Genomic DNA, 12902 nt, shown 5'->3' with positions numbered 1-12902 from the left:
CAGGAAGACTTTAAATAGTTACTTCAAAATGTTTAGAATAATGTCAAATTCCAAATGCATGTGCCCACCTTGCATTGTACTCCGAAAGCCACCGGCTGGAAATGGACCAGTTGTGCTTGGGCTCGTCAGCGCTGCTTGAAGTTATATTTAGGAGCCAAGCACTGAAAGTGTGTAGGCACCTATTTTAAAAATGTGTGTTTTTTTATTAGGGGCCAAGCACTGAATGTGCATAGGCACCTATTGTAATCATTAGTCTTCTTTAAATTATTATTATTATTCCGATATTGAGTCTATGGCAGCCCATAGAAGCGTATGCAGGAAAGTTGTGAAATTTGGCACACAGATAGAGGACAGTCTGAACATTAACTGAAGCAAATTTGTCTCTAACTTAAACTCTCTAACGCCAGCAACTGTCTGAATTTTCACACGTTTATGCTAATGACTTTAGAACCGTAAGAACTAGAATCAGGTTGGCTTGAGACGAATTGATTGCCCCCTGTGTTGTCATTTTCCATCTTGAAAATTTGGAATTTTTCTAAATTATTTTAGAACTCCTCCTAGACTATTTGTCCAATTTGCAGAAATCAGTTTGTTAATTGGTTGCTCTACAAGTCATACCTTTTGGTAGGAGCCAAGTCACACGATATCTTACAATTATTCCATCTTGTACAAATTGTCATGAGACTGTTGAAACAGGTTTTGACCCTTGTGACGCATCTTGCTGCCATTATAGCAGCGCTTTAAGATTCCGTGTTAAGTTAAAAGAACATTCTCTTGTAAAAACACATCTCAAGAATCCTGAGTTCTGGTCCGTTCATTGCACTGTATGTAGTTATTTTTAATGGCTTCTAACATTACTTTTTAAAATATTTGGCGCTCATGCCGTGAGACCCTGGAAACACAGTGAGGCTGCAGCAGTTAAAGATGTTTGTCTAGTGCATGTTTACATAGACTAACATGTAAAAAAAAAAATTTAAATACTGTAGCAGAGTGCAAGAATGCATCCTGTGTGAACGACCCTTGACACATGCAAAAATACAAAAGTGAATAGCTGACGCTACTGACTGAATCAAATGCACACTTAAAATATCATAATTTCAAATTAACCAATTTCTCTACTGACTTAAGATACCACAATTATCCTGGGATTCAATTAGATAAAATCTCTGACTAGACTGGATGAATGCGTAAGCACCCTTTCTGAGTCAACTTTAATCATATAAGAGGAGAACCAGAGACAAGCAGAGAATACAGCTCCTACCTCACCTCCCCCATGGTCTACCTTATCCTCACTGAAAGATATAGACAGATGAAAACCTGGTGCTGTCAGTGTGTTTATGTGCGTGGGTGGGTGCAGATAAAACAGGGAAACTTTTTCGAGGTCACTGCTGCCCTGAAGGCCTTAGATGGCAGGTAAATAGAAATGCTTTAGGCACATTGCATTTGATCTGGCTAGATTTGGATTGTGATAGGATGGTGACGATTAAACACATATACCTACACACACACATATAATACTTTAAATCAAACAATAGAGCATTGTAGGGACAAAGGCATACCATGATGAATTACAGTAGTGAATAATTAGCTTAACTATATTCGCCTCAGGCCTAGCTGATTTCCATGGACCTTTATTCGAAATCTAAATGTTCAATAGATCTTTGATGTACATACACAGAGGATATTTTAAAACTAATACCAATTGCTTGGTGGGTAGGGATAGGTGGCATCTGGTTCATGTACATTTAGTTTTAAACAAAAATGTTATTGAAGTGGTGTCAAATAGGACTCAGCAGAGCAACACAACATATTCCAAATATAAGCCAAAAAGTTTGGATTTTATATGGAAAAGAGCTACCTATAGTATGGTCTGTATAGGCTTTCCCTCTCCTAATGGATTCTGATCTTTTAGTGTCCTGATTTGGAAAATGTGGGTAATTGCAATGCAATGTAGATGCAATCAATGAATTAACATATACTCATTTGCTTCTAGGAGATTCCATCATAACAAGGTACAAAGTTGCTTTCCAGAACATTGGGGTGTTCCTAATTTGTAGGTTTTGGATAAAATGTTCTGTTCAATGATTAAAAATAAATGAAATCCAATTCTTGAAACTAAAACTTTCAGTAGAAACACTGACCCATCACTGCTGGCATAAGAATTGCCAACATCTCACACAGGCGGATACATAGATTAACTGAAGTTAAACATAGATAGCAGCAGCAGCCTGGGGTAAGTTTAGCAATCAGCTGCAGTTTGCTTTACAATCATGCATTTGCTTTGAGAAAGGGTTCACAGAAGCCTGGAGTTAGATTAGACCTGGACATCAAGCAGAGGTCAGTCTGTTACTATGGCTAGATGTTACCATAAATTAAAATCTAGGTGTTTTATGGAGGTGAGACCGGAGCATATGGCCCTAATCAGCAAGATGCTCTTTACTGTATACATGCAATGTAAATGGCTGTGAAATGATCAAAACTGTTAGAAAAGAATGAAAATTTACATTCACGCATTTGGAAGATACTTTCGTCCAGTGCGAGTTACAGTGCATTCAATATGTACAAACAGTTATTTAGTATATGTGTTCCCTGGGAATCTTACCTCTCACTTTGGCATTGCTAGCAGCAAGCTCTACCAGTTAAGCTACAAGAGAATTAAACATGAACTTTCAAGAGTGTCAGGCTACATCCATTTTTGTTTGAAAACTCTGTTTTCAGTTTACTAAAGTCATAATTTTCTGAAGTATACTGTTTTCAGTGGAGGACAACACTGTTCCAGTGTGGAAAAGAGGTGTAAATGTAGCAAAATCAGTGTGCCAATAAAATGTAAATATACACTGTAAATATTATTTTTCTGCATCTGTGCCATATTAAAAAGTCTTTGTGAATGCACCTTTTCGTGGCATACGGTATATGCCTTTTTAGATGTGTCCACTGATGAGCCAAAACATTATGACCACTCACAGGTGAAGCAAATAACATTGATCATCTCCTTATAAGGCCACATGTCAAGGTCTGGGTAGATTTGATGGTGTGCTAACAATCAGTTTTAGTAGTCAACGTGTTGTATGCAGGAGAAATGGACAGGAGTAAAGACCTGAGTAACTTTGACAAGGGCCAAATTTTTATGGCCAGATGACTGGGTCAAGCAGCTCTGAAATGGCCAGGCTTGCGAGTCACTCCTGGTTAGCAGTCAGCAGTGGTGAGTACCTACCGACAATGGTCCGAGGAGAGCCAAACCACAAACTGGCTGTAGGATGTTGGGCACCCAAGGCTCATTGGTGGGCAAAGGTAATGAAGGCTATTCCATCTGGTTTGAACCGACAGAAGGTCTATTGTGGCTCAAGTTACAGAAAATATAAATGATGATTAAATAAAGGAATATGTTACAACACACAGTGCATCGCACCCTGCTGTGTATGGGGCTGTGTAACCACAGACTAGTCAGAGAGCATGTGATGACCCCTGCCCACCATCGAAACTGCCTACAATGGACACGCGAGCATCGGTCTGGACCTTGGAGCAGTGGAAGAAGGTTGTCTGGTCCGATGAGTCCTGTATTCTTTTACATCACCTGGACAATCATGTATGTGTGCGCCATTTACCTGGGGAAGTGATGGCACCGGGATGCACTGTTGGAAAAAGACAAGCCGGTGGAGGGAGTGTGATGCTCTGGGCAATGTTCTGCTGAATGGTTTAACTACAAAAAGGAACGAGAAAAAGAAGTGTCCATTTTATGCCTCCCTGATAAAATAATAAGTAATCCATATCTCACACACACCTAAACGCAAACCTAGACAACCACCCAGATTTACACACAGAGATACATGCAAAGCACACAGGTCCCAATCGTCCCGTGATTCCCCATTTTACAGTATCGACAGCATGTCATTACACATACGAGCAATTTCAATAGCACATTACATATGCACCGTTTCCTGGCCAAGAACACTTTTATCTATGGAATTCTCATCTTTCCCTCCCACTCTAAAATCTCCTGCATAATGCATTATTTTTCCCCACCAGACCTCTCAGCTTCTACATATAAGAGCACATCACTAATTTCTCTCTGCATGTGAACACACCTAGTCTCCATGCCTACCATTCTAGCTTGGTTTATTTGAATTAAGTAATCATGTACACCACTTTCAGATGAAAGTGGGCTGGAAACTGGCCACAGAGAGCAGGAAATGAGGACTAATAAGGCATAGGTCAAAAGGAAAAAATGCTGCTTTTATTGCACTCTCCTCTTTCCATTGGTGGCTATAATGGAAACAAGTTAATGGTCATGGGGAATGCTTGATCAGAAAGCTGAATAAAATCCGAGACTACTAAGGTGCTCATAAGAGCACCAGCTGTATTGTTGAATACAGCCGTGGCCAAAAGTATTGGCAGTGACATTTATTTTGTGTTTTGCAAAGTTTGCTGCTTCAGTATTTGTAGATTCTTTTTTCACATGTTTCTGTGGTATGCTGGAAAACAATGATAAGCATTTCATGAGTTTTAAAGGCTTTTATTGGCAAAAACATTAAATATATGCAAAGAGTCAATATTTACAGTGTTGACCCTTAACCTCTGAAATTCACTCTGGCATGCTGATATCAGCTTCTGGGCCAATTCCTGACTGATGGCGATCCATTCTTGCCTTATTAGTGCTCGGAGTTGATCACAATTTGTGGGCTTCTGCTTGTCCGCTCACCTTTTGAGGATTAACCACAGGTTCTTTATGGGATTAAGATCCAGGGAGTTGCCTGGCCATGGATCAAAAATGTCAATGTAATGATCTCAGAGCCACTTCACTATCACTCTTGCCATGTGACTTGGTGCTCTATCATGCTGGAAAATGCACGGATCATCACCAAATTGCTCCTGGATCGGTGGGAGAAGTTGCTCTTGCAGGACGTTTTGATACCATTCTTTATTCGTAGCAGTGTTTTTGGGCAGAATTGTGAGAGAGCCCACTCCCTTGGATGAAAAGCAACCCCACACATGGATGGTCTCAGGATGCTTCACTGTTGGCATGACACAGGACTCATGGTAACGTTCACCTTTTCTTCTCCAGACTTTCGATTTTCCAGATGTTCCAAACAGTCGGAAGGGGGCTTCATCAGAGAAAATAACTTTGCACCAGCCTTCTGTTGTCCAATCCTTGTACTTCCTGCAGAATTTCAGTCTGTCCTTGATTGTTTTTCTTGGAGAGAAGTGGCTTCTTTGCTGCCCTTCTTGACACCAGGCCATTGTCCAAAAGTCTTCACCTCACTGTGCATGCAGATGCACTCACACCAACCTGCTGCCAATATTGAGCAAGTTCTGCACTGGTGGTGACACGATTCCGTAGTTGACTCCTCAGGAGGAGACGATCCTGGCACTTGCTGGACACTCTGAGATGTCCTGAAGGCTTCTTTACTGCAGTTGAACCTCTCTCCTTGAAGTTCTTGATGTTCAAGAATTCTCTTCAGTGAAATTATTAATTATTTACCATAATTATTCTTAAAACTCGGTACAGGTTTTAATTTGTTAGTGATTGATCTTGTAATTCTTGATCATTTTACATGAGTATATATCGGCAATAAAGTACATATTTCAGGAGGAAGTAGTCCGTTTTGAATTTGATAATATAATTTCATTGCAAATAAGTTGCAGTCATTTTCCAAAACATCCTTGTAAAGCCAAATAATGATGGGTGTAAAGAGGCAGTGCAAATAATATTTTATGAGCTTTATTATAAATTTGTATGATGGGATCAAGAGCTTCTTGGTTAGTAATAGACCAGATAGGTAAACAGTAAGAAATTGATAACAATATAATTAAACTAAGGTTTCAGTTATGAAGTTTATACAGTTTGAGAAAGATAAGGACGTATTCTTTTAAAGACAAATATGCTTTATTTAATTGTGTCACTAGTTTATTTATATGTGGTTTGTATGTTAGGTGTGTATCAAGAGTAAGACCAGGGTATTTATAATTTTGTGTAATAGTAAATGGCTGATTGGCTATAGTAATGGGATCTTGAACTGAAATATGCTTACGAGATATGTGGAAAAACATAGCTTCTGTTTTCTTCATATATAATGAGACACAAATGTGATTTAACCATGTATGCAAAGAATTAATGTCTCCATTCAGTGTGTTTGTTAATTGTTCCAAGATATTATGTGATGTAAAGATGACAGCGTCATCAGCATAGAAGATACAGTTTGAATTTGGACAAGCTAAAGGTAAATCGTTTATATATAGAAGAAAAAGAAGTGGCCTGAGTACTGAGCCTTGTGGAACTCCAAATGTACAATACTCTGAGAGATTGTTGTGCTTTAGCTGATTGTATACGATTGTTTAAATACAATGATATAATGGCAATACTATTATTGATACATTGAAACTATGTAGTATCAAAAGCTTTACGGAAATCTATAAATACTGCACCGGTTATTTGATTTTTATTAAGGGTTCTGCGAATATGTTCTGTGAAATGAAGAACAGCAGAAGCAGTTAAGCATTGCTAAGTTAAGAAAACCAAGTTGATGTTCATTTAATAGGTTCTCTTGTTCAAGATAGTCATTCAATTGGTTTGTGAGAATTTTTTCAAATACTTTAGACCAGGGGTGCCCACACTTTTTTGCATGATGATCTACTTTTAAATGACCAACTCAATAAGATCTAACAACTAAAAAAAAAAACAGTTTAGTTTAAAATAAGAAAATGCTTGTTGGGACTACTGCATGTATCCCTACATGGAATTCATCTTCAAATTAATTTAAAAAAAATCAAATAATGTTCAATGTTGATTTCATCCAGTTTTAACACTAAACCAAAAACACCTACAGCACAATATATTACAATAGACAGGGCATTTACCTTATTCTGATGATTTGCACTGAATGGAATCAGACAGTTTTGCATAATCAGGGCAGTAGCTGCTGGTAGCTAGTCTCAAACACTGCTAGCGTTGCAATTTCGCGCTCTGTTCTCAGAAGCCCTTGGAGGGCGCAAACCTAGTTGTCATGGCAACTGAATAAACAAAAATCTCGCCTGGTCAAACTTTACTCGTCAAGTTCAAGTCAGACAGAAAACTAAAAGGAGGAAATACATTATATTTATTTTTATAAACATTTAACGAAAGCACATTTGAATTATGTGTGATCTACCAGCATTGCCTTTGCGATCGACTAGTAGATCGTGATCGACTTATTGGGCACCGCTTTAGACAATATAGGCATAATACTATTTGGTTGATAATTTGATTCGAACGGTTTGTCAACAGACTTAAAGATTGGAGAAATTCATTGTAATTCCTGTTTCCATGATTGTGGGAAAACTGCCTTCTGTAAACAAAGATTTACCAATTTATGCATAATGTGGACAAAAATATCATAATGAGATTTAAAACAAAATACAGTCTGATTCTGAAAATCTTTCACATTTTAATTATTTTAATGATGGCAGTACTTTGCAACCTCACTAATTGACACCTCAGAAAAGGGTGTAGCTATTTGATATTCAAGCAATCTTGTTTCTTAATTGGTAGATGTTTGGATTCTACCATTTTACTAGCTAATTCAACCACTGAAGAGGTAATGAAGTACTTTAGTTTTTGAATTTCGAATTTAATATTTACCACATCTTTTTGGGATTCATTGCAGCATTTGTAATAAAAGATTGATAATACGTTTTTTTTTTCCTTTAGTATCTCAGTAGAGAAATTATTTTTGTGCTTCTGATAAATCAAATAATCAGAAAGAGATCTTGTTTTGTGATATTTCTTTAAAAGTAATTTCTCAACATTTGTTTAACTTCTAAATTTATCCAAGGAAGTGTCTTTTGTAAAGTTTTCACATTTTTGTATATTTTTTATATTGAGTTGAGGATCAATTGTGTCATAAAAAACTTTGAGTATTTCATCTGGATTCTCACTATTCACTTTTTCAGTCCAATTTGTTGAACAAATTTCATAATTATAAGCCATTAATTTGCTTTTAGGAATTCTCGGGGATTGTTGCTGTTTACATTTCAAGTGCCTTCCTGTTCTTCTTATTGTCCTAATAATATATGTTAAGAAATGATTGGATATATCCAATTTTACGACACCAGATTCTGCATATTCTGCATATTTATTCACTTGATTCGTAAAAATTAAATCGATTGTGGATTTGTTTTACTCAGCAATATTTCAGTTCAATTTAACTTAAAATCTCCTAAGATTAAGAGTTCTTGGTTTGAATAGAGGAGAGTATATTTTAAAATGTCTTTATAAATATCTTCAATGAGATATCAGGTGGCTTGTATAAGACTAATACTGTGATAACATGTGTTGGAGTAAGATATCATTTAATAGCAAGAGATTCAGCAATTGTCTCCATATTACATGGTTCACAGTTAAGTTTATTAGATATGTAAAAAACAACACCACCTTGTTTTTATGAAATTCTATCTCTTCTTCAGAGTTTGCAGATTTCAATAGTAAAAAAGGAATCTGGAATTTAATAATTTAACCACAATTTACTTGCAAATTGTGGTTAAACTACAGCAAGATGCTCAGGAGACATCAGTTAGCTAAATGACTGTTTTTACACTTTAACATGCTTTAGATTTTTTTTAAATACATTTTGAATATTACTATGACAGAGCATAGAGTATTATCAGAGTTAGTGGGTGTCCGTTTGATTTATACAAGGAGAAAAAAAAAATCTGTCAACTTTGTGTGGAAGGATTTAAAATAAAATGTATGTCTGGGTGTAACCCATTTTCAGACAAACATGGAAAAAAGACTGTTGTCTGGACAAATTATTGGTCAAAGGGGGGAAAATCTCACAGGTGCCCTTCCTCCTCCCTCAAAGCAAAGAACGAGACTTGGGGTAAAGGGCAAAATCTCTTGTCTTGGGGTCACAATGGTGACCATGTTTAGGGTCAGGGTTATGACCTCTACCACAGAGAATGGCTAAGAAGTAGATAAAGGGTGGGGTGAGATGGGAAAGACACTTTCAATGCAAGAAATTCTCTCAGCTTTCATGCTACAGAAAGACTTAATGCTTGCACAGCAACGGTTGCCAGGTAGATTGGATGGCTTGATACTGACTAGTAAGATCTCTTCCTAACAGGGGAATTAAATCCCCAATGGCAAAGCATGTTAAGTATATTCACTCATTCCTGCACACACTCTCTCTCTCTCTCTCTCTCTCTCTCTCTCTCTCTCTCTCTATTTTATAAGTATTGCATGGCCTGACCGTAATTTATCCCTATTAGAAACAGAATTATAGGTGCACTAAGGAAGGGCATTGCCTCATACTTTCTTCATCCTGAATCATGAACGTACAAAATAAATTAGTGCAGTTGGTGCAATGCAGATCCACAAATCACAAATTGCATCCACACACTTTCTATACAGCTATTGTTCCACCATTCAGGAAAATGTAATAACAAAACACTTGAGGCCTGATTAACACAAGCAGCAAGGATTTGCATTTGTAGTTTTAGTACAATGATTCATAGTTAGTGCGAAAAACTAACGTTATTAGTAGGGCTGTCGATTTATCACGTTAATTCAGTGCGATTAATTTTATGCAACTAATCGCATGCCCACGGACCATAATACGGAACATTCCTAAGAAATGCAAGCTTGTAGTACCACCTGTTTACTCCAGAGGGCAGTAAGTGAAATTTCAGCTATATGAGCAACGCACAGTTTATACAGTGAAGAAACACTTCAGTAGGCAGAACAAAACAAACATGCGTTACGTTCTTGCGTTCAAAACACTTGAAGAAGCACAAATGCGAACCAAGGGATCTCAAGATGTGTTTAAAGGTTGAGTATTAAACTATATTTAACTTGACACAGTGGCCTAAACATTTTATGTTTATGACGCAACACACCCGAGACGCGACACACGCATGTCTGACGCAGGGTGTGGCTGGATTGAGATGGTGCAAAATTACCCCATAAATATTTAATCACGAATAAAATCAAATAAATTTTCTTCAAACTGATTTATAAGTACTACCCCATTAATTATTTTCTTGTAGAGAGATTGAATTGTGATGTCGATATATTCTGTACATTTTGTGGTTTGCAGGCAGAAACATTTTTACATTTATTTTGGAGTTGTCCCTACTCAACTTGTTTTTGGTCTGATTTCTGCAAGATTGTTAGAGATCATATCATTCCCAGCTATCAACTTTGTTTCGAAAATGTTTTATTCGGTTTTTTTTTAGCTATGACATGTCTCTTCATAAGGAATATTATTTGATTAATGTTTTGCTTTTGTTGACGAAGTTTAATATTCATAAATGTAAGTATGGTATTGAAATATGTAAACAATTTGATATTTTTATTTAAACTGTTTATTTATTTATTTTCCTTTTTGTTGTTGTTTGTTTTAATATACCTCTTGGCTCTAGATGTAAAATTTTTGTAAGCATTAATAAAAAAAAATTATAATAATAATGTCTGACGCAGGTGTAAATAGACGGGTCCTTAAACAAGCCCTCATAATAAATCTCCAGCTGAGATTTCACACTTGTGAAATGGATTGCTATGAACTGTATCCCAATGATTGAATTATGATCAATAATATGGTTGGAAACAATACATTTTATTCTAAAGCCGCTTTTTGTATTGTCTTGTCAATGATTAACTCTTCTGCCACAAGAATGTAATGCATTTAAATGATCTGTATATTTTTTATTATATATATATATATATATATATATATATATATATATATATATATATATATATATATATATATATATATATATATAATTTTTAATATTTAAAGATAACTTTGTATTATTATATATTGATATAAATATGTATAATCATTATATACTGAATTATTGTTATATGAGGGCTTTCTCAGCAAATATTTGTATATGCGATTAAATGCGATTAATCACGATTAATTAATCATGTAATTAATTCGATTAAAATTTTTTATCGATTGACAGCCCTAGTTATTAGTATAATAATTATTTAAAAGATGAACTGACTAAGAACTAGCAGTGTTAATGGTCTGGCTTTTAATAAGCCAATTATTTAAAAAAAATATAATAAAAAAAATCACTGTTAAGGTACTATACAACCTATCCATCCATCCATCCATCGTCAACCGCTTATCCTGTGTACAGGGTCGTGGGGGGCTGGAGCCTATCCCAGCTAACATTGGGCGAAAGGCGGGGGACACCCTGGACAGGTCGCCAGTCCATCGCAGGGCCTATACAACCTAATGCATTTTTAATCAAAGAAAACAAATTTGTTTGATTTCCTTAATTTGCTTTCATGGATAGAAAAATAAATACAATTTAGAGAGACACTTCAGCATACTAGCCCATTTAAAAGAAGACCACATAAGACGACATGTTTGAAATTAAAAGTAAAAAGTTTACTACACAATATTTCATTCCTCTCCACATAACATTTTAGAGCTAATTCACTGGGTCAACATAACACACATGCAGTTTAAATATTAAGTAGCTCTGTCTGGTAACCAAGTAAATGCATTACATACATGTGCATTCATTACCTTAAGGAGCTATTTCTACCTGATCTGATCCTTAAAATTAATTTCATTGGCGTAACCCAACATATTCAGATTTTTTCAGTAATACTAACCGATTTCTTTGATTTGAATAATACCTGTTAATTTAGAAAAAATGTTTTTACAAGATGTTATTATTCAAAATGTTTGTGCAATGTGTATTAGAAGACTATAATAGGATACCTTGGTCTCTTTGTATGCAGATAAGACTTTTGAGTATGCTGCAGGGAGTCTTTCCGATCGAGGTCAAAGTGAACATTTCATAAAATATTCCAGTCATCTTGAGTAGAACATCACTTAGCTCTTTAAATTTACAACATCTATAAGTCATGCAATGGTTATAATTTGTTATCATTTATTATATAAGCAATGAAGGGTATGCGATGAGCGATGCAGAATGGCACTTGAAAATAGGCCTATATATGTAGGCTACTTGAAGTGTTTGCTTTTATATTCTTATATTCTCCACAACACAACTACAGTATATATATTTTTGATATACTTTTTATTTGTTATTTTTATTGTATGTGTATTCTATATTGTGTGTATTGTTTACAGTACATTGTATATTATTATTGTGTTGTGTAACTATGTGTAAATTTGCTATGTAAATTGTGTTGTGTAAATATGTTGTTTATTAAATTGGTATATGTCTCGTCACTGTCATGACTGCTATGTTGCTCGGAACTGCACACAAGACTTTCACCCACTGTTGCACTTGTGTATATGGTCGTGTGACAATAAAGTGATTTTATTTTATTTTATTTTGTTAACTTTCACTCTTAGTCTAGGAAAGTTTATTTCTCAGGATTTCAGTACCATGGATAGTGGTAGAATGCTAAAGTAATAAATTCACTTGAAGATTTGTGTTTTAAAGAGAGCAAGAGAGGAGAGAAAGAAAGCATCAGAAGAGAACACAACAATTCCAACACTCTTTCTCTCTGATCCCATATCAAAACACATTAGGCTTTAAATTTATATATGTGCCACTTTCTACCAGTTATACCCCCACCCGCCTAAACACAAAACTGATGTGTAAACATGAAGTTAATCTGTATAATCCAATGCACTGAGAGATTATATTTGGATAGAATCTAGCATTTTAGCTTTAAACTATAGTGGAACTTTGTTCATCCAAGCAACAAAAATAAAGTATCCACCATTCAACACAATATTTCAGGGATTAGACAAAAATTATTCCTCAAGAAATAATATCATAAATGTATCATTATTTTTCCTTTTAATATTAGAGTTTGATGGATAATTCCCTAAAAGATTGGTTAGGGTTAGGGTTAGGGTAACCTATACCTAATCAGAAAACAAAGCCTAAACAAAACAAACCCAAAACAAACAAATAAAAAAAACAAAACA

Source organism: Xyrauchen texanus, chromosome 7 (assembly GCF_025860055.1).
Source record: "Xyrauchen texanus isolate HMW12.3.18 chromosome 7, RBS_HiC_50CHRs, whole genome shotgun sequence".
In the NCBI taxonomy this organism is placed as follows: Eukaryota; Metazoa; Chordata; class Actinopteri; order Cypriniformes; family Catostomidae; genus Xyrauchen; species Xyrauchen texanus.
The sequence above is the reverse complement of the archived record's forward strand: the minus strand, read 5'-3'. Positions refer to the sequence as shown.